A 26,667-nucleotide genomic window follows, 5' to 3' on the forward strand; every position below is an offset into this window, starting at 1 on the left:
TGCAAAACCTTGTGTTCCAATCTCCCCCCCCTTCAACTATCCCGACTTCTAGAGGGCAAGTAATCCAATCTATCTCAATACAAGTAGAATAGTATTAAAAGCGCTAAAACTCAAACTAAACTGAGATTAGCCCAAATAAATAAATAAATGAAATAAAAAAAAAATAAACAAATTAAAAAAAAGCTAAATTTTCCTTTACCCAAAATGGGGAAAAGAGGAACAAAGAATGAATAGGACACTGCTCAGTAAAGAAGAAACAGCTAGATACAGCATAGGGCAGCACAGAAAAACCCAAATGAGGTTACAATGGCTCAGAAACAACTGAATAGTGTATATGAGATACTAATAATGGAGAGAAAAAACTTTACAATTTTTCTTTGCCAAAGAAAATGACCTTTGGGTTGGAAAGAACAAAACAAAAAAGGTTAAAAAATAAGGTTTAAACCCAAGTTATATAGAGAGATGGAACACCAAGCTAAACTTGAGTCCAAATCACCAGAGCCAGATCAATTAAATTATATCTTGAGGTACTGGGGGAAAGTGGCATTTGAGATTGCCAACCTACTGTCAGTTAATCTTTGAAAGTCATGGAGAATAAAAGAGGGGCTTTAAGAAGGTCAAATTTCTACCTAAAATGAGATTCCAAATATACAGTACAAAAATCTTGAGGGGTCAACTCGTATGATTTCATGGCCACAGCACTGAAATTCTTAATACTCTTAACTAACACTCTCAGTAAGACCACTCTTACTCTCTCAAAGTTAAAACCTCAGAAAGTTAATTGGGCATCAATAAGAGAGTCAGAGTCAGTACTTAGAATCCAGGTCTTTCTTTCTGACCTTAAGGCAGAACCTCTATGCACTATGCCATCCCTTCCCTCGATGTAAAATTGACACTAAACAGATTTTCAGCAGTGTTTTTTAAAATTTCCTTCAAAAGAAAATGTATTCATGAACATCAGTTTTCGTAATCCTCATCACGTTTCTAGTCATTGTGTTTTCCCTGATTTAACTACAATGTCATCTTAATTACCATCCAATGTTACAAATAGAAAGGCAGCGTTTTTTGAAATCTTGGCAACAGATTCAAGAGAACCATCATAATTCTAAGTTACTAAGTATACAAAAGTTCCACAAGTCTCACCTTAAATAATAATGCCATATATAATATGAAAACAATTATATATCAAAGCTGGTTTCTAAACAAGTCAGGTTTTCCAGATCATACAGCCTAAGTTTGGCCCAACAAAGTATTTAAATCTGACTGAATGATATTTCTGTAAAAGGAATTCTGGATAAACAAAAGTTAGATAGTGAATACAACCAACTTTTTCTTTCATATGATGATCACACCAATACTTTCACTCATCACAGGAATGTTTAGAATTCTTTAATTCAGATTGGATAGTGTATTTCCACGTGATACTTAAATGTGCTTCATCCTGATGGTACTGTCTCCTCCTATCCCCTCCACCTCAGTGTCTTGTCCAACTTTCCTTGAAAGACCCTGTCTTCTATTTATATTGAACATGCAATCTGGAACACAAATCATCATGTTCAAATTTCCTTTCAAACGAATCTGCCTCAAAATTATAACTTTTCATCCATCGTTTTAGCTCATCATCTAATAGTAACAACAACAACAAAAAATTTCTAATTGGTGTCTTGGGTGATATAACCATTATTTTATGACTTGTATAAACATCATTCCTACATTCTTTAAAAATGTAATAAAAGTTTTTTTTAAAAAAAACTTCATTACATTTGTTCTTTATATGAATACATAGAAACCTAAAAATGCCCACTTGCAAGATTTTTATATTCAACACTTATTATATCTTTCCTAAAAGATGTAAAAACAGTCATTTTTATGTTGCCACAAAAGAAGATGCACTTTTTACTATGGCTGTTAACATTAATTTAACTAGCCTTAACTCTCCCTTCAAGTATTATCTTTTAAAATTAAGCACTTGCCAAACCTCAAACAGTTAAAAAATATCTGCTATTATTTCTAGTTGCCATTATACTTCGATAGCTATTCATCCCTCTATAGAAACTTGCTCTAGAGAATTCAAAACTTATGTAATTAATGACTGCAAAAAAGTTCCATGCAATTACCTAATCTTTCAACCTCTTCTCATTTCTCCCTATTTCTTCTGGGCTTCCTGCTATCTTGTCTCATTTGCAAAGTAAAATGATGCCGCCAACACCATTTCTGCTATTAATATTTCTTCCAAGGCTTCCAGGACCTTCAATTCTTAATATTTTATAGAAAAGAATGACTACATTTTGACCCTTTGAATCTCATCAACTGTCTTTTTTTCTTTTCCTTTGATTTTTTTTTTTTTTTTTGCAAAGGTGTACAGACACTTGCTAAGTACTAGACTTACTGCTGTGTGAATGGATTAGGGTAAAGACTTCTTTAAAGTTTTTTTTCCCCCCATTTAATCAGGAAATGAATGCCAACTGCAGAATATATTTCTAATTTTTAAAACAAGTGTCTTTGTAAAAATAGCTGGGAACAATTCATCTAAGTGTTCAGATGGGGAAGGGAGAGAAAGGTATAGCATGGTAACATCTATAGGCACCGTTGGCTAATTCATGTATCTTTTTAAAGATGGTCAAATTTCTACCTAAAATGAGATTTCAAATAGACAGTACAAAAAACTTCTTTTTGAGGGGTCAACTCCTGTGATTTCATGTCTACAGCACTGAGTCTGATCAAAAGTAAAACCAGTAGCAAAGTTAGGGTTAAGATTAAATGTTATTGTGGGGCAGCTTCTTACTTATTTCTTGTCAACTTCTTACACGTTTTACCAATTTCAATTAACCCAATTTAGAAACCAAAGTTGGAAGGTTATTTTTTTTTCCCCAAGAGAAGGCTGTCTTTTAAAATATCAGGTAAAGAATCAAAAATACTAACCACCTAATGAAAACGGTTAAAAAGCAGGTCACTTTACTAAAAGCTACTTAAATCCTACACACCCAAATCTCCTTCATGTGATAGAAGATAGAAGGCTAGCTAGTGAATGAAGAAATGGCAAAGCATTTACTGTGTATGAAGCACTCTGCTGATCTGTGAGGATACAAACAGTGCTTGCTCTCAAGGAGCTCACATTTTAATGGTGGAGCCAACACATAATTGGAGGCTTTGATAACCAATTCAGATGGAGTAGGTTCCACAGTCCTTTGGGAGCTATGGCAAAGCAGACAGTAATATATCCTCTTTAGTGGAATTTCCTTTTATAAAATAAGTTCTAATAATGAACTATTTGAGAGTGGCACTTGCCAGGGTGCATTTCCATTCAAGTTACAGGGGTTGAGCTGGAAGCAGCACCAGGAGTCTGCTAACTGTTGCCACTACCAGACTTATATACCCTTTGGTGACAGATGGTCAGCAGTTGGTATTAATGGTGGCAAGGAAGGGCTCTTCTTTACAATGACTTCTCCCCTCAGTGACTGATGGCTGCAAGGGTAAGAGTAAAACAAGTTTACTCCCAAGACTTTTGGGTCCAAGAGTCTTGGGCTATCTCCAACAGAGTCTAAGGAGAAATAAAGGTACAAACTCTGACGGGTAATCTGATGACAAACTAGGTCTATCTTGTGAAAATTAGCATAGCTCTATTTGGAAAGGTTTACAATTATGAACTTTTTTTTTGGCTATAGCAATTAATATGGATCATAAACAAAGGAATGATTATGATCTATACTGGTAGAAAGTTCTCATGAAATCAACAAATCCTTGAAGAAAGAAAGAACATTTGAGTTAAAAATTTATATCTGTTGGCCAAGTGCTCATAGGCAAGTCCTAACTTCAATGAAGTTCAGTTTCTCTATCTCCAAAATGGTGACAATACTTGCATACACATGTTCTAAGCTACAAACATAAATGCAACTCATCTTTGCATAGCACATTACGACTAGTTCAACAGAAAGTTCAAATGTTTAAAGCTAATAACTTTAAGCTTAACATTTAAAACTAATTTAGGTGTTATGTGAAGTTTTTCCTTTCATATTAAAAAAGGTAAATTGTCTAATTAATGAAATTTTAAAATAGGCTTGACAGTTAAAAATTGCAACCGCCCTTTATAATACCTTGTACCTTTATCAACTGTTATCAATCCTACTTTCATATTTGGAAAACTCTTTGATATCCTTAGAAAACATCTAAAGCAGTAATTTGTTGGCTGAGACTTTTAATTTATGTAGCATATTTTATCAAAATGTCTATACTCCAACAATATCATTTCCAACTGCCAAAAACAAACTTTGGTGGTATGGTAAAAAGGGCATGAAGGCAAAAGATGCAGGTGTAAATAACCTAATGCTTTGTGATCCTGGCTAAATCAACTATCATCTTAGGGCCTAATTTCTTCATCTGTAAAATAGGATCCCTAACCCTAAAAACTGTGGGGTATATACTGACCAACTACTTCACTCTAAATAGTAGACAATGTAGTATAACATAAAGAACCATGACACTTGGTAGTCAGGAGAAACTCAAAAACAAACAAAAAATACCCCACATGTGTGAGCTATCCAATATAATTTCTGAAGACCAAAAAACATTTCACAGATGCTGGATCCCAAGTAGGGATAAGTGTCATAAAGGCAGAGAACTGCCTCAAAAACCATGGGAACTAGGAGAATGGATTGGCTAAGGAAGATAGAATGAGGATGGCAAAATATGAAAACTCTGTAGAACAAGTACAGGAAAGCATCATTCAATCTGCACTGGCTGAGTTAGGCAATGAGAAAGATGATTTCAGGTTATTATTTCAGCACATGCTCTGGAGGAACAAAACAAAGACTGAATCAGCTCGAAGAGGCACTGATGGGATTCCAAGGAGAGAAATTCACTCAAGAGACACGGGGAAGAAAGATCTGAAGAGAGAAGAGGTCAACAAGCCTGCAGTTTAGATGGCTTCCAAGGTAGTTTTTATTTCAAATCAAAGGCTGAATCTGGAGGCAAAAAAACAACAAAAAAAAAAAACAAATGAAGTATTCCTTAGGGTTTAGTGTAAGTTGCCACACCTGAGAGAAAAATGTTAAAACTGATAAAAACAGATGTGTTAGGTATTCCAAGGGAATTAAGTAACTATGTATTTGTAACTTATCAACCTGCAGAGAATTATAGAGTTAGAGAGAAGGCAGGCCACGCTGTTCAAGCCCTTCATTTTACGATAAGAAGCCTCAATGACATGCTCCAAATTACATAGCTAATTAACTGGGGACAGCTAGGACATGAACCCAAAGCTGAAGAAATCCAGTGTTCTTTCTAGTACATGACATTTCCTTACAGTGTGGTAAAGAAGCTTCCAACTCTAACAACTAATGTGCCAATAAGACAGATCCCAAACTATCCTCTGTAGGAACACTCCCTTTCCTATTAATGTGGTTGGTGGCAGTGACCAACCAGAGAATACAATGGGGTATGCCTTGTTTCAGGAATTTTGGAAAGCTTTTTGTCATACTTCTCATCTCAAACTAATTGAAAAATGTAAATAAATCAAAACCAAAAAATTTTCATCAAATATCTCATCATTTTACTAGGAATAGGAAGTCTGCCACAGAGGTTGTATTTTTTTCCTTCAAGCCCCACTTGATCTCTAAGGTCCTTCTTGATTCTACCAGTTACTGGAGTGATTTCCCTTTTCATATCTTATATCATTGCTTGATCTTTCCTATAACTTATCACTTGAACTTACAGTAACTTGTGTAGTTTTATTTCTCAACAATGCTATAAATGTTATAAAAAATCAGTTCCTTGAGAATTATTTTTCCATTTTTATTTTCCCTGCAATTATCCACAAGATATTATATCCAGAGACAAAATGAATTTTGAATTTAGTAAAACTTTTCACCTTTTTTCATTCTTTTCCTATTTCAAAATGTAATTCAACTCAAATTCAACAAACGTTATTAAGTACCTACTCTGTAGGAATCATAGGCCTAAAAGCTGCCCTGGGACTGGGAAATGTAACATGTAAACAGATAAAGTAAATGAAAGTTAATTTGAGGAAGAGAATGAAGATCAGGGAAAAATTCCTGGGGCAAGCAGCACCTGAGCTTGGACATGAGGGAAATTAAGTATATTCCAAAAGATTTAGGGGAAAGAGTACATTTTAGGCATGGATAACATTTTCTATAAAGACATAACACAGGAGATGGAATGCTAAGCTTGGGCAATAGCAGAAAGCAGATGACTTTGCTTGGAAGAAAGTAGATTAGGTATAGATATAGAATTGGTTGGAACTGACATATAAATGCCTTTAAATGCCAAGTTAAGGAATTATTCTAAAGGAAAGAGGGAGCCAATGAAAATGTTTCCAGAGAGAGTAATCAACATTATTAATCTGAATATAGAAAAATAGGGAAAAAAATAGAAAATTTGTGATTTTTCAGTAATTTCAGAGAACATATCTTACTTTCAAATATTTCTAAGAGTGCGTCAAAATTGTTTCATCACTTTTTTAATTTTTTGGAACAATAATAAAATTCTGTTCAGAAATCAGATTCAAAAAAATCTTTTAAAAAATCAGCCTGCGGAAATGGAAATATAAGTTAATTCCTTCTGTATGGTTCTCTTGACTATGAAGGCAATAGAAAAACAAATACAGCTGAAAGCACGATTATAAATCACATTAGGGAAGAAAAAATGCTAGATTTGTGGGTCAGTGATCCAAGTTCAATTTTTGATTTCCCACTTACTGTTTGTGACTTAAGCTCCATGAGTCCTATAAACTAAAGGGCTAGATAAGACAAAGGTCTCATTAAGATCTAGAACTAAAAATCTGTAATGTCCTGAAACACTCCATGCTCCCAAAATATGTATAAACCTGTGCTAGGATGAGGAAGAAATATATATATATATTTAAAAAACATTTTACTTGACTTTTAATTCAGCAAATGTGAAGCGTCATTTTTTTCTTTTAAACAAAGTATAAAGCTAGATGCAGTGAAGAGATATAAGTTTGCATAAAATTCAATCTTTGTCTTCATGGAGTTTATTGACTAACAATACCTAGATGCAGTACCCAGAAAAAATTAGTCATCATACCACTCTAGGGGGTGGAGAATTAATGAGTTGTTTATCTTAGACAATGGCAAGACAAGAGATTATATAGTTCAAATTTGTTTTTTTCTTTATTTTCTTTTCTTTTAATTATTCAACATCCCAAAAAATCAAGTGGAAAAAAAAAATGTTCCAAAATGGATTGGTTTTATGTCACAAAAGAAAGAGAAGGATAACTTAATATCTTGGTGTCACTTGGACATCAAAAAAAAGTGAGTCCACACTATTGAGTAAACTCCAAGTAGTAGAAATGGGAGTTCAGAGTAAAACTCTGATCTCAGAGTCAGGAAAGAGAATGCCTGATTCCAAATCAGAACCTTGCTAGGCAAGTCACATGACCTCACAGAGCTTCAACTTTAAAATGATGATTACCAAGACTAGTACTAAGACTGCTTCAAAGGATTGTTTTTCAAGAAGTTGTTTATAAAACTTTTATGTGTAGGAGGCAAGAGGTGCATTTATTCAGGACCCATGATTTTTCAAGTATGAAGAACAACTCTCAATGTGAAAAGTCCCATGTTCTCTCCCTCAACTCTATCTACCAACTTCGCTAGCTTCTTTTAAGTCCCAACTAGAATCTTATCTTTTACAAGAAACCTTCCCCAACATCTCTGAATTCTAGTGCTTTCTCTCTCAACTATTTCCCATTTATACTATATATAACTTGTATATTTATTAAGCATCTAGTATGGGCCAAGTATTATGCTATATGCTTTTCAAATGTCTCATTTCTTCCTCACAATAACCTTTAGAGATAGATGCTAGTATGATTCCCAGATGAGGAAACTGAGGCAGACAATTAAGTGACAAGCCCACTGTCATACATATGCCTGAGGCAGGATCTGAATTTCCTAACTACAGGTTAGGAATTCTATCCATTCTATCTACAGTACACCCAGTAAGAGAGACAAATCCTTTTAGATAAGGACAAAGACAGGGAGATAGAGAAAAAGAAACTCCAAATCATTTATAGGTAGACATACAGAAGATCAAAACAACTGGCATCTTACTTTATTTTGTGCAAATGGACAAAAATGCAAGATAGAAACGGTCAATGTTGGAAGGACTGGGAAAACAGGAAACCAATGCACTACTGGTGGAGATCCGAAGTGCTCAATATAGCTCAGATTTTAATTAAAAGGAAATGACTCAATTAGCCATTCCATTTAACAATCGTACTAAAGGACATATATCCCAAGCAAGTCACAGACAGGAACAAAAGTCCAATATGACCCCAAATGTCCGGAGTATCATTTTTTTTCAAACTAGCAAAGAACTGAAAAAAGTGAGTGCCATTGATTGAGCAATGCTTGAAAAAACTATGGTATATGAATATAAATTTAAAGCTTCTAGGGGGAGCTTTTCTCAATCCCTCTTAATTCTAGAGCCTTCCTTCTGGTGATTATCTCTGATTGATTCTTTATATAACTTGTTTATGGAGAGTAGTTCGAATATGGTTTTCCCTCATTACTGTGAGTTCCTTGAAAGGACTCCCCCCCCCCCCCCCCTTTAAAATCTCCAGCATAACAGTGTATCCTGTTTTGTAGTTAAGAAACAAAAGATGAAGAAGTCATAGAGAAACATGAGAAGATTTGGAAATAAATTGCAGTGAAATGAGCAGAATCAAGAAAAGTTTCTCTTTTACTCATCTTGTTGCTGAAGCCCTGGTGTAGCCCCTCACCTTATAACCCCTACCCATACTACTGAAGTATCTACCCTTTGGCTGGTTTAGTCCAGTCCATCCTCAACTTAGTTGCTAAAGCAACCTTTCTAAAGCACAGGCTGGACCTCAGGGATCCTTATCATCTCCAAGACCAAATAGAAAATCTTGGGCTTTTAGAGACCTTCTCAGATGGCCTATTCTCTTCCTTTTCAATCATTTCATGCTTTTATTCCCCTCTCACAACTCTACTATCCTCAGACATTGACGATATATCTGACATGTCCTACAGGTCTGGAATATTTCCTGGCTTCTTTCAAGGTTCTTCCCATCTTCTGTAAGACTCCTTTCCCAGATTCCATGGGCCTGTCCACCCTTCCCTCTGAGACTGCTTCCTATTTATTTATTTATTTATAATTATAATTTTTATTTACAAGATATATGCATGGGTAATTTTTCAGCACTGACCTTTGCAAAACCTTCTGTTCCAACTTTCCCCCTCCCTCCCCCTACCTCCTGATGGCAGGCAGACCAATACATGTTAAATATGTTGAAGTATATGTTAAATAGAATATATGTATACATATCCATACAGTTATTTTGCTTCCACCAACAATGTATCAGTGTCCCAGTTTTCCCACACCCCCTCCAACATTCAGCATTATCTTTTCCTGTCATCCTAGCCAATCTGACAGGTGTGTAGTGGTATCTCAGAGTTGTCTTAATTTGCATTTCTCTGATTAATAATGATTTGTAGCATCTTTTCATGGGGCTAGAAATAGTTTCTATTTCTTCATCTGAAAATAGTCTGTTCATATCCTTTGACTATTTCTGATGCCCATTTATACATCATCTATTTTTTAGGAACATCTATTTTCATCCTGTATACATCAGTTTAAAAAAAAAAAAAGACTAGCTTTTACTTTTCTTTGTAGTCTTAGTACTTTTTACAGTGCTGGCACACAGTAAACACTTAATAAAGGCTTATAGACGGACTGTTGCAAATGCACAAAATTACAAAACCGTAAATGAACAGATCACTAAAAGGAAGCTGAAATCTAAGTAACAGAAAACTCTAGGAAGGTCCCAAAGAAAAGATAATGAAGCTGAACTTTTCCCTTAAGGTAGGACAAAAAAATTCCTCTCTCTAGTTAGATTCAGTCTACATATTTGTATGAAATGATTTTGCTTACTGGTTTTGTCACAAGGGTGAGTTCTCTCTAAGGGGGGAAATGATTATGATGTATGGACAAAAAATATCAATAAGATATCTCGACATGTTAACATATTAATCCCTCCATGTCCTGTATTATTTCCACTTCTAGCAATAACATTTCTGAAATGAAGATGAAACACATCCTCTTTGTTAACAGTGTAATTAGTTTAGTTTATTTATGTTGCCAAAGAAGTATTTACCAGAATTTGTACTTTATTAGAATTTGATAAGAGATTTTTACTAAGTACCCTACACCAAATGACATTAACCTTATCCAAACTGTGGAATATGGAGTTATCTTTAATGAACTCTAATATATTTTCAGAAAACCTACTCCTTTGATCACATCCATAAATCCTTATCAGAAATGGAAGATAACTATAGGATTATCTAATCTAATACCCCCATTTTATAGATGATAAAACTAAGGTTTAGAGAGGGAAGTGTCTTGCCCAAGGTCACACACAATAAGTTACAAAGCCAAGATGCAAACCCAGATCGACATCCTCCAAATCTAGGGCTCACCTCATGACTACTTGGTACACAAATTCCTTTTCTTCCAGACCATAAAAGAAAGTGGCTCCCTCTTTTGTTCCCACTTCCCTCAGCAACCAATACCCCAGACATGACTAGCTTGATTCCTTCTGATGACATGGAGGACTGCCAGGTCTTACCAAGTTAACCCCCTCTGTGCCCTCCAAATTAGCCACAACTCAAGAATATCAAGTGCTCCTAACATGAATCCTGGAGTCAGAAGGGCAAAGGACATACAGAAAAGCAAAAATTCAGACTGAGCAAAAACAGATCTAATTTTAAAAAATAAGGAAAGAAACTATATATTGCTAAAAGGTGCCATAGATAAGGAAATGATATCAATATTAGCCACATATGAACCAAGCAGTAATAACATCCAAATTCCTAGAGAAATTAAGAGAGCTGCAAGAAGAAATAGAAAGCAAAACTATACTTGTGGGGGATCTCAACCTTGTTCTATCAGAACTAGATTAACTGAACCACAGAATAAATAAGAAAGAAGTTAAGGAGGTAAATAGAATTTTAGAAAATTTAGGTATGATAGACCTTTGGAGAAAATTGAATGGAAACAAAGTAATATGCTTTTTTCTTGGTGATCGGTGGAACCTACACAAAAGCTGACCATTAGGGCATAAAAACCTCAAAATCAAATGCAGAAAGGCAGAAATAGTAAATGCATTTTTTTCAGATCATGATGCAATAACAATTACATGCAATAAAGGGTCAGGGGAAAACAGAGCAAAAATTAATTGGAAACTAAAAAAACATAATCCTAAAGAATGAATGAGTGAAACAACAAATCATAGACACAATCAATAATTATATCCAAGAGAATGACAATGAGACAAAATGACAAAATTATGGGATACAGCCAAAGCAATTCTTGGAGGAAATTTTCTATCTCAAGAAAAGGAAAAACAGACCCTGTCCTTGAAAAGCTTACATTCTAACAGAGAAACAGCATATAGTTAGCTAGGTAAATACCAAGATGACAAAGAGTAAATAAAAGAGAATCCAAGAGGGAAAATCTTTAGCAGCCGAGGGACATGGAAAAGATTTCCTGAAGATAGGATGGATTTATTAAGCTGAATCTTAAAAGATGTCCAGGAAAGTAGGGGAGGGCAGAGCATTCCAGGGGTTAGACAGCTTGTCCTAGATGAATATGGGAGATAGGATGTGTGGTTTAAGGAACTATAAAATATTTAAAGAAGAGTAAATGTAAGACTGAGGACAGGTTATGAAGAGGCTGAAATGCCAAATAAAGGAATTTACATTTGATTTTTTAGATAATAGGAAGCCAGGGAAGGACACTGAGTAGGGGGTACAGTTCCTTTAGAAAAATCACCCAAAAGATGAGTGGAAAATGGATAAAAATGACTTGAGGCAGAGAGATCAGTTAGAAGGTCAGTTCAATTAAGAGGTCATAATGAGGGCCTGAACCAAGGTTATATTATGTGAGTGGAAAAAAAGATGACAGAGATGTTATGAAGGCAGCCTTGGCAACCAATTGGATATGAAGGGTGAGAGTGAAGAGTTGAGAATAATAATGAAGTTGGGTGACTGAGAAGATAATATACTAGACAGGAATGAGGTAGTTGGGAAGAGAGACAGAAAATGAGTTCTGTTATGGATTTGCTGAGTTTGGGAAACCAAAAGGACCTCCAATTCAGGGGGTATAAAAAGCAAATTAGGCAGCTAAGTGGTGAGAGTGGAAAGAGCACCAGGCCTGGAGTCAGGAAGACCTGAGTTCAAATTTGACCTCACCATTTACTAGCTATGTGTGACCCTGGGTAAGTCTCTTAAAACTGTTTGTCTCAGTTTCCTAACCTGTAAAATAGGCTGGAGGAGGAAATGGCAAACCACTTCAGTATCTTTGCTAAAAAAAAAATTTCAATTGGGGTCATAAATGAAATTAACAGAGAAATAGCATATATTATAGAAATAGAAATAGAAATATAGAAATAGCTAGGTAAGAACCAAGATATGTAAGAGTAAATAAAAGAGAACCCTAGAAGGAAAATCATTAGCAGCTGGGAAACATAGAAAAGATTTCCTGAAGATAAGATGAATTTATTAAGCTGAGTCTTAAAGATGTCCAGGAAAGTAGAAGACTAAACAAACAAACAAAAAAAAGCATCTAGTGATGTATGACTAGAGCTCAGGAGAAACAAGGACTGGCTATGTACATCTGGGAATAATCTGCACAGAGATGATAACTGAATCTACGGGAGCTGATGAGATCATCAAGTGGATTCTATAGAGGGAAATGAAAAGAGGGCCCAGGATAGAGTAGAAGGGAATGCTATCTATGGTCAGTAGGAACAACAAGGATCAGCCAAAATGAATGAGCAGTTAGATAGATAGAAAAGTGAGGGAAAGCAGTATTATGAAACCAAGTGAGAATACAGTATTAATAAGGAGAAGGTAACCAACAGTTTCAAATGCTGCCTGGAAGCCAAGAAGAATAAAGATTGTTCAAACATCTGACAATGTCATATGACCTACTGATGCAACCTAAGGACCACTGGGCCTGTCATTGGTCCAGGACCTAAACGTGTGTGTGTGTGTGTGTTGTCGTCTTCTCCAATTAGAGTGTGACTTCTAGAGAGTAGAGACATTCTCAATTTTTCTAATCACAGAACCAGTACTTAGCATAGCATCTGGCATAAAGTAAAAACCTAATAAATGCTTATTTATTCATTCATAGAGGATCATGGAATGAAAAGTGGGTTTACATTGTATACTCCCCTAGGTTCTAAACTACTAGACTAATTTCCTATGACCACTAGAAATTTTATGCCTAAATCAATAATCAGTTCTCTCCTGCTGCCTCTGGCTATCTTACATGGGGACAAGCTTTTTGTCAGTTCATTTTCAGTTCATGAAAAAGACTTCTACAGCAATGTTTTCCAAATGAATTTTTACAACAGAAAAGTTGTAATCAAGACAGCCACTGATAGAACTCTAAAATGTTTCTCTGTGGGGTATGGCTGGGAGAGGGGAGTTACAAGGATCTATCCTTCAGCCTTAAAGATCAAGGCAAATCCATAGCAAAATTCGAGAAAATTAACCCTATTTTCATTTTTAAAAAAGGCACATTAAGTATTTCTGAAATAGTTATTTCAAAGAGGAAAATCACTATGATAACAAATTTCTCACAGGACTACCTATACATACACTGCACAGGAAAAGAGCTTAGGAAAAATTGCTCTAGGGAATAAGTACTATAAAGTATGCTCTTAAGGCTAGAATATAGCAATTAGCCCTGATCTAAATACCCACCTGGCACATCCCTGAATTACAATGTAAATTCTTTTAGGCAAACATTTGAATGCCAACTAGATACATCTTGTGTCAGGAAGATAAAATAATACCTTCCCTCAAAGAACTTAAATTTACGAAGACATAGGATCTGCTCTTAAAGGAGAAATAAAGGAAAAGTTCTATAGGCTCAGTTTTTAAACGCCAAATAATTTCAAAGAAGAGGTAGAGTCTAAACTTTATCTTGAATGAAAGAATTTTACTGAATGAAAATGTGTAAGTCATAGGGGCAGAAGGATATAGATATAGAGAAATTTATGCAAAAGCACCTGCTATAAAGTAAGATAAAACTGGATTAGACATTTTTGAAATAATTCTAACTTTGATAGCATCATTCTTTATTACAATCAGAATTGTAGAACAGCTTAATTGATAATTTTGCTGAGATTTTTAAGAGAAAAAGGAAGATAATAATCTATCAGATTCAAAGTTAGTCCCATGGTCTGAGGAATGTTCTTTAAAAGAGTTAAATTCAGAAGTGAATTTGCCTTTCATCCAAACCTGTCCAGAACAGGTTTAAAAGTAAGCTTTGGAGGACAGCTAGGTGGCGCAGTGGCTAGAGTATCGACCCTTTAGTCAGGAGGACCTGAGCTCAAATCTGACCTCAGACACTTAACACTTCCTAGCTGTGTGACACCTCCCCCCCCCCACTCAGCAAAAATAAATAAATAAATAAATAAATAAATAAATAAACAAATGAACAAATTAATAAATAAATAAGGTAAGCTTTGGGATCATTATTTAAATAAGAAGGGTGCTAATGTCACTAATCAATCAGTCAAAAAGTTTTGAGTTTAGCAATGTGCTAAATAGCATAGAGGATACAGAAGATGCCTAAGACATAGAAAAAAGATGTGTAGTTAAATGCTAAACTGTGTGGCAGTTATTGAAATTTAGTTATGTTGCAACAACAAAGGGTTTATTTATGGAAAAGATAGGCGTTAAGGGATGTGCAGGATTTGAGTTTCCCCAAGTATAAAAGGAATTTAGTTAAAACTAGTAGATTTCTAATCTCCCTCTACTCCAACCCTGTGAATAGGCCAGGTAGCCCAGAAAAAGCAGAGCATCACTTGTAAGAACAGTATTAACAAAGCTATAAAAGTGGAAACGGGCACAGAAAGTTTGTGAGACAAAGAGTAGACTAAACCTAATTAGATAATTAGGACAGTTGTGCTGAGTAAGAAATATGGTGGTGGTTGGGGAGAGGATGGTATAAGAGACGACATGGTATCTAGAATCTGAGAAAATGGGTTTGAATTCTAGATCTATGATTAAATCAGTTAATAAACATTTATTAATTATGTCAGGCATTATGCCAAGAGCTAGAAATACAAAGAAAAGCAAAACTCCCTGCTCTTGAGAAGCTCACAGCCTGAAGAGGGAACGGTAACATGCCAACAACAAAGTGCAAAACAAACTCTAAATTGGATAAAGAGAAAATAATCCAGAAGAAACGTTTCCTATAGAAGGTGGGATTTTTGCTGGACCTTTAAGACCTTTAAAAAAGGCCAGGGCAAACTTGACAAGTGAGTGCAGGAGTGCTCCCCTAAAGGGACTGTAAGGAAATTCACATTACACACAAGAACATTTTGGAAGCAGTGCTTCAGGGAATATAATTCACAACATAGTCTTCAAACTACTCAACACCTTAAACAGTTCACTTAACTCAATGCTCAATTTCTCTATTTCTACATGGGGCAGTTGGCACATGGATGGGAATGCTGGACTTGAGAGTCAAAAATTCTAATTTGTTTTCTAACCCTTTCCAGTTGTGTGACCCTGAGCAGGTCACTTCTGTCTCAGTTTCTTTACTGTAAAATGAAGGTGATCAAAGTAACTACCCATAAGATTAAATAGGTAAGGCCCTTTGCAAACTTCCCATGTTATATAAATGCAGTTATTAAGATGTTCTCTAAGATCTCTTCCAACTTTTAAGTCTTATGATAGATCATAAAAGGTGGGGGGAAACGAGGGGGTTGGATCAAGAAGGGCCTTGAAAGTCAAGCAAGAGGGTTTAGATATAATGTATTTATTATAATACTGAAAGGTCCTTGAAGTCAGGTCAAGAACTAAGTACACTGCCAATTCTGGTCTCCAATCTCCTTCTCTCCCCTTTCCTCAATGCCTGGCACACAGTAGGAACTTAACAAGTGTTCAAAAGAATGTAGTAGAACAGGAACAGCCCAGAGTAACAGCCAAATAAATTCATCTCAGCAAAATATATGAGAAAAATTCTTTTGGGAACTGTTCTGACTTAAGATTAATCTGGCTATTGAATTAAAAGATTTTTATACTATTTGGAGCCAAGTTATTGTTATATCACAGGTAAGCAAACATTTGCAGTTAATTAATTTTGGAAACCATAAGTAACATTATTTCCAAATTTATCAAGTCTTTATGTTATTTATGCAAATATAGGTTGTGCAATTTCAGATTTTGCAAAGTCTAAGATCATTCAACATAGTGGGAAATTATTTAACAGAAAACAAATGCCCCCAAATGCGAGGAACTAGATATTCAAAATAAAATTCTTAAAAAGAACGTTTTAAAATAATATTCTAATTGTAAGATTATTTTCAAAAGCACTCCATACTCAAAAATTAATAGTATTTTATGCCGAAATAAAAAGGAATAACAGAAAAGAAAACTTCATTCAAAATAACTACAAATTGCAGAAAATATCAAAGAGTAATCCATTAAGCAACCCCCAATATTTCTACAGCTACAAGAACAGATAGTTGTAAAGTAATAGAGAATGACTTAAAAGAGGGTTCAATACATGCTCATGGCTAGGCCATGCCAATGTAAAGAAAGGCAACAGTATGACTAAAATTTATGAACAAATTTAATGCTATACCAAACTACCAAGGGGACACTTTACCGAACCAAACAAAACAATCCAAAATTCACAGAAGATCAAAAATGCAAGAATACTAAGGGAAATAATAGAAAATATAGAAATAAAGAGAAAAACATTTTCAGACCTCAAAATATTATAAATCAATTGGGAGAAAAAAAAATCACAAAAACTTTTTGGTACAGATTAAAAAACAGAAGTGTATATCAATGAAACATACTAACAAACAAGCAGAAACAAATGAACTCAATTCAATTACTTTGTGCTTCATAATTCTTAAACCATAAATTACCTAGGAAGGTAGTACCATATTTAGCAAGAATTCCTTGGGGAAACTGGAAGGTAGTCTGGCAAACAATTTGCTTAAAGCACTATCTTTATTTAAACAAGAAGTGTTAGGGCCAGTCACCTATATAAACCTTCCTTAGTAAACAAAGGCAAATAGTCCCAAATAGTCTGCTAAAACAACTATTTACTACCCCTTGGCTGTGATATCCCATCTCTCAACCAACAGAAGTGACTTGCATCATTTCTGGAACCAAAATAGGTCCCAGCAATTTTGCAGCTAATCTGAGTTACAATGCCTCTCTCTTGTTCTTATCGATGTTCTTTAAAGGCTGAATGAGTAGTTGGTAGAGTGCAAGACTTGGAAGTAAGGAAGACCTGGGCTCAAATCCTGCTCCAGACAAATACAAGTTGTGTGACCCTGAGCAAATTAGACCAACATCTTACATTCAGACCACTGTAAACTAAAAACAGAAATGTGACCAGAATATTAAAGCTCATCTCATTAAAAAAAAAAAAAAATCGGAAGAGAACCAGGTCATGGTATTCACAGCTGTATTAGGGGTTGCGTTCTTGACCAAAATGGAGAGGCAATCACCAAAGACAACTAGATAATTGATAACATTAAATCAAAAAGTTTTGCAGGTGCAAAATTAATATGATTACAAACTGAAATTTTCTAATTAATTATAAAAGTTTTGTATTTATAGCAGGAAGTAGTTTAAGGATTATATCAGCTTTGGGTGTTGATGGTGGGATGTAATACCTTCTTCTGCTGTATCCCAGGAAGGAGTATTCCTTCATTGCTGGCTTATGAGACCAAGGGAAGTGAGTTAACTTTGGGAAATAAATCTGTATGTCTCTCTGAAGGGTTTGATATCTAAAACATACAGACAACTAACAAGTTTTTGGGCTAAAAGCCATTTAGTAACAATAAGAATGGCATGTGCTAAGTACATTAAAAATAAAATCTCATGTGATCCTCACAACCTTCTTGGGAGGTAGGTGCTACCATTACTCCCATTTTGCAAATGAAGGAACTAAGACAAACAGAAGTTAAGTGACTTGCTTAAAGTCTTACATCTAATCAGTGTCTGAGGCTGGATTTGAACTCAGGTTTTCCTTACTCCAGACCCAGCACTCAGTACTCTGACCACCCCATGCCTATACTTCACAACAGGTTAAATCAAAGGATATAAAGAATTGTCAAAAGAATAAAAACCTCGAAATTTTATCTCAAACCTAGTAAAAATTGGCAAGGATGATTTTTTTTTTAAAAAGGGAAGTGATTCTTGGAAATGTCATAGGAATAATGCCATGTACATTAATGCATGCTTGATGGAACAGTGAATTGATGTAACAATAATAGAAAGAAAAATGGAATCATGTACAAAAAGGGACTAAATAACTCATATTCTCCAACTCAAAAATTTTACAACTAGTTACAGCCTCCCATTTCACCATCCCAGGAAGCTCAATGACAAAAGCTAAGGCTCCCTACACATAATATTTAGAGTTTTATTTTTGAAAATAGCCAAGAATTGGTCAGGAAATATTCATTAACTGGGAAATAGCTAAGCAAATTGTGGCATAATATTACTATACTTATATGAATTAATTATGCTAAATATAGAAGCAGTATGAGGAGACTCGGATGCCCTGATGCAAAGTAGAGAAAGCAGAAACAGAAGAACACAAAGTAAATCCTATGTAAATGGAGAAAAAAGCCAAAACTGGTGCTAACCTTAGTTTCCCAAAATCACCAGTGAGCAGTGAGCACCTGCATCTTCCCTCTCTTTTCCTTCTTTGCAGGGAGGGCCAAGGAACCACAGGAATATCTTATGATCAGGTTAGTTTTCTTCAAGGTTTCTTCTCCACCTCTCTTCCTCTTGACTAAAAGTCAAGTGGGATGGCATATAACTATGAAAAAGTTCCCATTTCACTTACTACAATAAAAGAGCACTCATTTGACCAAAGTTCTCCCATTAATCGAAACTATAAACTAATTCCACAAACTAATAATTGACAGTTTCTAGTAATAATACTGAAGTATATCTAAAGAAAAAGTAAAGAATGTATGTAAAGCTTAATGTTTGGTAAAATTATTACTACAAATCAAAGCTTAAGTTCAGTAATTTTAAATATTACAATGTTATTTTTCCTAATTCACTAAAAACAGTTAATATACATATTTTATGTGATAACTATTGAACACAGTATTTTTGAAAAAGTACCAGTATCCTTACCTCACCTACGACAGACAAAATTTATCATGTATTTATGTGGTGACTAATTTCTCCTTCAAAATAAAGTCCTAACAACTTCTGTTTGTAATTGCAAAGATGAGAGATCAATAGCATATGTGTAAAATAATCAATGATTTTTATAAACATAGGTTATTATTTACCATTAAACCTGCTTTCTACAGGCAGTAGCAGATGCTACATGCTAATCATGACCATTACACCTCCCTATTCCTGGACAACATGTAGCAATTTTAAGACAGCATTGTCTTCTCTGCACTGCTGATTCACTGAATTTGCAAAGTTTTTCAAGGGAATTTTTTTTAAAGTCCAAATCTAAGATTCTAAGAACTATCTCTATTCCATCTAGTTGAGATTAGAACTCTAATCTATCAAGCTTGTCTTGGGTCCTGTTATCCAATGTGCCTATGAATTAGCCTTCCTTCTAAGCTGCACCCTAATCAGACCACATCTAGATGACAGTGATCAGTTCTGAGTGCCCCAAATTTCAGGAAGGACAGTGATATAAGTTAAAGAGCATCCAGTAGAAGGCAATGAAGAATGGTAATGAGTCTCAAACTCATGTTGTATAAGGACTGGTTTCTTCAACATGATATTTAAATATGATAAACATGGGAATATTTAAACATGATAAATTCAGCTTTGGGGGGGCAACATGATAGCTGCTTTAAATAGTTTTTCTGTAAAAGTAAAGGACTTGTTTAGGTTAGCTTCAAGTGGTAAAACCAGCAGGAATAGGAAGTTAGGAATAGGCCAACTGAGGTCTGATGTAAGAGCTAATTATACCGGGCTAAATGTTATTATATATATAATATAAGCATATATTACATATATAAATACATATAAATACAGACACGATAATGATAAATGTGTCTATAATGTGTCTGATATAAAGGCTAATTATTAAAACTATCCAAAAGTAGAGTACTTCTGCATCTAGAATCTAGATTCTCCCTTACTCCAGGGTTTCTGGCAAATATTGGATAACCAATTATTCAGTGAAAGAAGGTTTTCTTCTCCAGGAAGAAAAAATGGTCTTTGAGGTAACTTTGAACTCAGATTTTTATTCCCTTCCTAACATTGAAGAGACTAGTAACCACCATAATAAACTCAGACCACAATTTGCCTTTAAATATTAAATTCTAAAACAAACAATAGAGTTCCAAATTTAATTATTTTTGAATCGGCTGAATTTTGACAAAGATTTTAGCAATCCTAAATAAGTACAAATATGAGGGTCTTCAGAAAAGAAAGCATATAGAATAAATTTTACTGAAGTATTTCTATATGATCAACAATGGCCAAAATTAGAAAGCCAAGAGAGCTGTCGCACAAAATCAACATCTGGCCTATAAGGGTGACTATACTATCTGCAAGCATAAATTAATTCTGTTTTAAGCCACCTGTGATTTCTGACATATCAATATTTCACTCTAATTTGCAGCCTTCACCTAATGTCCTTAGATCCATGTCATAAAATCACCTTCTGAGTGAGACTGAAGGTCATTCCAGGATATCAATAACTAACATCTCTTGGATGGGCCCATATCAAAAATGGATCTGCTTCATAACAAATTTGATTACATCAGAGTTCTCTAAAATTCCAATATTTGTAGTATTTTCTATCAACAAAATGAAAATATTTGTCTCTGAAATAAAATGAAAGAGGTGCTTAAAGGGAAAAATAGGGAGAAAATTTCATTTTCAATACAGACTAAAGACAAGAGTATTCACCTCCTATTCACTTGATGTACTAATGGGAAGAAAGAAAATAGAAAATTCTTGTGTCTGAGAATCTAAACTAAAAGAGCAAAAGTAGTTTAATATTGCAAGGATGTTCAATTTTATTTAAATAGTACCTAAAATTTAGGGAAACAATTAACCAATTAATAATAATAATAATAATAAAAATGTATGCATTTATTTGAAATGAAATGCTCACACTTATATGCCTACAGCTAAACAAAATCTGTGTTATGCTATGCTCATGTTAGAAATTGATTTTCATTAAACTATGAGAAAAATTAAAGGAATATGTCTTTTGAGGTATATTAATTATGAGTAGCATCTGTGCTGAGAGATTGGTTCACAAAATAAATTAACAAGTAAAAATATATTCATCCTAATTAAACAAAAATTCATTAAAAAAGCTTTAAAATCAGGCACATAAAGTGTATATATTTACATATGCAGATGTATATTAAAACCAAGAAACATCAGAATGGAAAAAATCTATTTATTATAAATTACCATATTTATGTTTGTCCCAGCAGATATATATAGATACACACATATTTCAATACAATGTATCCTTCTGCCCATTCTGAAAAGAAGTTATTTCTTTAAAAGCTACATCCTTTCAATATGAATTATACCCACAATTTTAATAAATTAATACAAGTCTAAATCTCTCAAATATCAAAGCACACTATCATCTTATAATAATAAAAATAGGAACACATATTTTAGCACCTATACTTCTATATCTGTACCATAAGTATTTACAAAAACTATTTCTTCTAAACCCTCCCCACCCCAAGAATGCAATATTACTCAGGTTGAAAATATTCAGGTTTTAGTTATGCTTTTAGTTTTTTCCCCATCCTTCCTCAGTGTCTTTTTTTTTAAATGTATTTCAGTATCTTAAACTGAAGAAATTTCAAACCACCAACCTTGTCTGTATATCTGTAAAAATGCAAAGACTACCAGAAAACTATAACAGAATAGTAAACCATGTTTAGGATGAGGTTTCTGAAATTATTCTTACTCAAAATATTATCATGTATGAATCAGTAAAATATTGTGCATATACATTTACATGTATATTATACGCAAAAATATTTTTTGATGCCAGTACATATAGTTAAAATAGTTAAAACATGCTACCAGCTTTATAAACAAAACTAATTCTATCCCTGTTGCTATCTTCGGCTTTTATAAACTCTTTTCATTCAACAAATGTCTATTGGGTGCTTCTTTCAAGAACCCTGTGCTAACAAGGCTATGATCCAGATTACAAATTCCAGGTATGACAAGGCACTTGGCCTCATAAAGCTTAAAATCTAATTGGGAGGGTTGGGGGTGGGGTGGGGAGAATGGAAGTTGGCCCCCAGAGGCACAAAGATAGAAATGAACAGAAATTAATTGTGATTTTACATAAGTGCATTAAAGTATTGTAAAACAAAATATTATGAGAGGTCTGACTAGGAAGGTCATACTCAGTAATGCATATTATAATATAATGCTCCCTATATAAAGTTATCAAATGAGGGGAGCAAAATTTTATCCATGGGATAAAGACTGAGGTTGTATAGGTAATAAGAGTTAAAAAATGTAAATATATTGATAGCAAAATATAAAAACACGGACATGAGACTTTTTTTTTGTCAGCTCTAGAATTAGCAGAATTATTTAAAAACTGTACATATATAACATGAGTAAACAAGTGCTTAATTATATTTCACATATTCCAAAAGCAGTGAGGAATAGGGAAAAAGAGTTGGGTTTGGATGACTTCTGACTGTGTGATCAAGGGCAAGTCATTTAATCGTTTGTAAGCCTCAATTTCCTTCCCCTGTATATGGGGAAGATAACATTTCTTGCCCTATTTATACTTTCACAAGTCTGTAGGGAGGAAAAGTGTTTCTGTACTCCATATACTGTGATGTATTATTTAAAAATATAGTGAAGTTGACAGTGCAAATTCTAACTTTGGACCTTCCTCTAATTCGGGATTTTTTGATGGGGACCTTCTCTCTATCTAACCATGAAATTCAATTGTAATAAAACTAGCAATTTCTAAAACTTAAGTTGGGGAAAAAAAAAACTATTTCAATCTGTAACCCTAAACACACACACACACACACACACACACACACACACACACACACACACAATATGGAAAGCATAATTTAGGATGCAATTTTAAATAAATAAAACTACCCCTAATTAAATGTGATTTCTCTTGTGAACAAAAGTTAAATTTTTTAAAATGAAAATTTCTGTAGAAATCTTGAAAAAATTGTCATTTTGTCTATATGCATACCAAACAACTAAAAAAAAAAAAAAAATCAACTGAGCCCCAGTAACAATGCTGATAAAGATTTCTAAAGTATTTCACCCTTATGATGCAGCTAATTTCTTTTTTGCTTCTCCTCAAAACTAGTACACCCTTTGCCCCCAAAGATTAAAATTATATATATGTAATAGTCAAACAAACCGAACACGATGCAGCCTAGAACCTGTTCCTACACTCTATAGTTAACAACCTGGCTTAACTAGCATTTCCCACAAACCTACAGGTCTGAACCACAATCCCTCCCTCCCCCATGGAAAAAACAGGGAATAAAAATAGGAACACATATTTTAGCACCTATGAAACAAAAGAATTATTTCTCTTTATAACCCCTTATGTCTTATGTATATTTACAATGAAATTTCAGTAGTCAGAAAGTTTTTTATAAGTAAAAAAGCTCAATACCCTAAACTCAAACTGAAGCTCAACATCGGCAACCATCAAACCAAATTGATTCTCAAAAGCTCCTACTCAGAAATTAACATTCTAGTTAAAAGGAAATTATATTGTCAAGAACAGCACTCTGAAGACAGGGAATTTTCGGTTAAAAGGTGGAGTTTTGTCCTTAACTCACCCATCTGTGACTCATTTTTGCAGAGCGAATGGTGAGAAATAACAGTGACTGTTCGAGGATCCTTGCAGTTAACACCCAAAACAAAATCACAGCAGAAATCCACCCAGAACGATGCCTATCTCTCGGGATCTCCGAAGCAAGGTTAAAAATCCGCAAGTTCCAGAAGTCGTAGGGCTCCAGAAAGCCCGTTCCATCTCGCATCTCCGAGCCCTCCAAGGCGCCGTCCCCGGAGCGCAGCGCCAGCCGCGCCCTAGCTGCCCGCGCCGGCCCGGCCCGGGTGTCCGGCTCGCTGGCCGCCCGGCTCGCTGGCCGCCCAGGCCGGCAGCGCCGCTCCGGGGCCGCCGCCGAGGCCCCGCATCCCCTCACGCGGCCGGGCCGCCCCCGGGTACAGCCCGGCGGGCGGATGACAGTTTCGCCGGGGCCAGGCCGCGGGCGGGCTCCGCTCTCCGGCAGCACAAAGGCAGGGACCCCGCAGGATGGCCCACAGGTGGGGAGCCTTCCCGGCACGGCCTCCGCGGCGCCGGCAGGGGCGACGCTCCCACCGCGCGGCGACTTTATCCTAATACCGAGCGACACATGTCACCGAGGAGGAGAGGCGGAGGGCGAGGGGGAAGGAGCAGCCGGGGGAGGGGGGGGCGGGCCGCCAGGAGGGGGCCGCCGCGGGGTCGCGCCCGGGGTCCGGAGGCTCGCGGGCCCCGAGCAGGACCCTCTCCCCCGAGAATGCCCCACAGCCCCCGCGCCCCATCTCGTCTCCGAACTGGCCCGGGCGCGACAGTCGGCGCGGGCTCACTCTACAGGTTCTCAGCAGCAGCAGGGGGTCCCGGGGGCTGTTCCCCCGCAAGGATGGAGCCTTTCTCCGTACCCACCAAAGCCAAGGGCGCGCGTGACAAGGGGGAATAAGGGGGAGGTCGTCAAATAAGAGGCCGGGAAGGAAGACTAGAGGAGACGACCGAAACTCTGCCCCCCCACCCGCGGACCGGGGGTCCCGGAGCTCTCTCAAGGTCACGGTCGGGGGGCGCTCACCTGTCCCGCCCCTGGCCCCATGGCGCGGGGACCAGCTCCGAGAGCCGCCCGCGGTCCGGCGTGGGCAGCAAGAAGGGAGGCGACGCCTACCCGGCCCCGGCCCCGGTCCCGGTCCCGGCTGCACGAGCTCACTGCCTGCCCGAGCAGAGCCCGAGGAGGGGGCAGCGCGGCCCGGCCCGGCCCGGCCCGGCGCGCCCGCAGCCCCGCGAGGCGGCCGGCCCGGGGCGCGCCGCCGCTGCCGCCGGGGCCGCCTCGGCGATCTTCGGGCTCGGGGCGGGGCCGCGGCCCCGGGGCTCCGAGGGACTCAGGAGGAGAACGGGGAAGCAAGACGGGGAAGCAAGACGGGGAAGCAGGGTGAGCGACAGCAGCGCGGCCCGGCCACCCACCCGGCCCGAAGGGACGGACGCTCACCCAGCTGCCGGCCCGGCGCTCCCTCCCGGCTCTCGGCACAAGCACGCGCTCCACGCGGGCCACCGCCGCTCCGGCTCTGGCCGCCGCCGCCGCCGCTGCCGCCGCTGCCTCGGCTGGGCGCGGTCACGTGACGGGCCCCGCGGTCCGCGCGGGGCGGGGGGGCGGGGGTGGGGACTGGGGACGGGGGGCGCCCGCGCTCCGCTCGCTAGCGCCGCTCGGACCGCCGAGGGTGGGGCGGGCGCGCTGCGGCGGAGGGCGGGAGGGGGCCTCGCGGCCGGCGCGCGGAGGCTAAAGGGTGGGCAGAGCCACGGAGGGGCGGAGGCGGGGAACCTAGCCCCGCCCTCTTTTCCTTCCCCCTCTGCTTCCTTGCTTGACGCTCCCCTCCCCTCCTCGCACCCCCCCCTTTCCCTTTCGCGACGCCTTTGATTGGCTGGGCTGCTCTGACGTATGTGTTTCCATGACGTGTGGGGGAGGAGGAGGAGGAAGAGGAGGAGGAGGAGAAGGAAAGGGAGGATGAGGAGAGGGAGGAGAGGGAGGAGAGGGACTGAAAGGGGCGGTGGGGGGAGGAGGTGGCGTTGTATGGGAAACACGGGGTGGTGACATTGTTCGGGCGGCTGACGGGGCTCGGGGGCCGGATCGGTGCGGACGCGGGGGGGGGGGGGGGGGGGGGGGGGGGGGGGGGGCGACCCACCTGGGGAGGGGCAGCGAGTAAGGGACGCTGCGCGAGCAGACGGTTTAACGGCTACTCCTTCCTCCCAATCCTGCCCCGGGGGCGTGACGCGCCTGGGGCTGGGGGAGGGTGGGTGTGTGGGTTCCCTCCAGGCTGCAGGGGGGAGCTCCCCAGCGCTGCGGGGGGAGGGGGAGTTCTACTTCACTTCCCCCCTCCCCCCCCAGCGCGAGCTCGGGCTACGGCTCTGGGTCGGCAGGCGCTAGTCAAGCTGCGCTGCAGCGCCCAAGGAGTTAAAGGAAAACCGGCGCAGTGCCCAGTCTAGATGCAAGCGGGCCGAGCGGGATCTGCCCCTGAAATCTCGGAGCTTCATTGTCCCTCTGCCCGTGTGCCGAGCTGTCTGGGTCGGGTGCACTTGTAGCATCTCTGCGGTCTAGAGGGTCCCTGGTCGGGGGTGGGGTAGGTGTGGCACTGGGGAGGGAAGTGGAGAGACTGCCTTAGGGTACTGGTACAGAACACCTGCTGTAAACAACAACAAAAACGGGTATATATAACCAGAAATGCAGCGTTCTCTGCAGTTAAGAGAGTTTGGGGTTAACAGAAAATAACCAGTTGCAGTTTTTTTTTTTTTTGGGGGGGGGGGATTGCTCTAAAACACGGTTGCTTTTTTCCCTTAATCTCATTCTGTCTGTCTCTTCTCTCTCTC

The 26,667-nt window shown here is 38.1% G+C and overlaps 1 protein-coding gene across 3 annotated transcripts in view; it reads right to left on the bottom strand.

The window, feature by feature from the left end:
• Nucleotides 1-25,367, bottom strand: part of ATP2B1 (ATPase plasma membrane Ca2+ transporting 1) — a 128,325-nt gene extending 102,958 nt beyond the window's left edge. The window contains exon 1 of one of the 3 annotated variants that reach the window (XM_031937740.1): nt 25,295-25,367. The gene's annotated coding sequence lies outside the window, so the exon portion shown is untranslated. The remainder of the gene's footprint in view (nt 1-25,294) is intronic. The other 2 variants (XM_031937739.1, XM_031937741.1) reach the window with 2 other exon arrangements.
• Nucleotides 25,368-26,667: the final 1,300 nt, after the last annotated feature.

This window comes from Sarcophilus harrisii, chromosome 5, assembly GCF_902635505.1.
Source record: "Sarcophilus harrisii chromosome 5, mSarHar1.11, whole genome shotgun sequence".
NCBI lineage: Eukaryota > Metazoa > Chordata > Mammalia > Dasyuromorphia > Dasyuridae > Sarcophilus > Sarcophilus harrisii.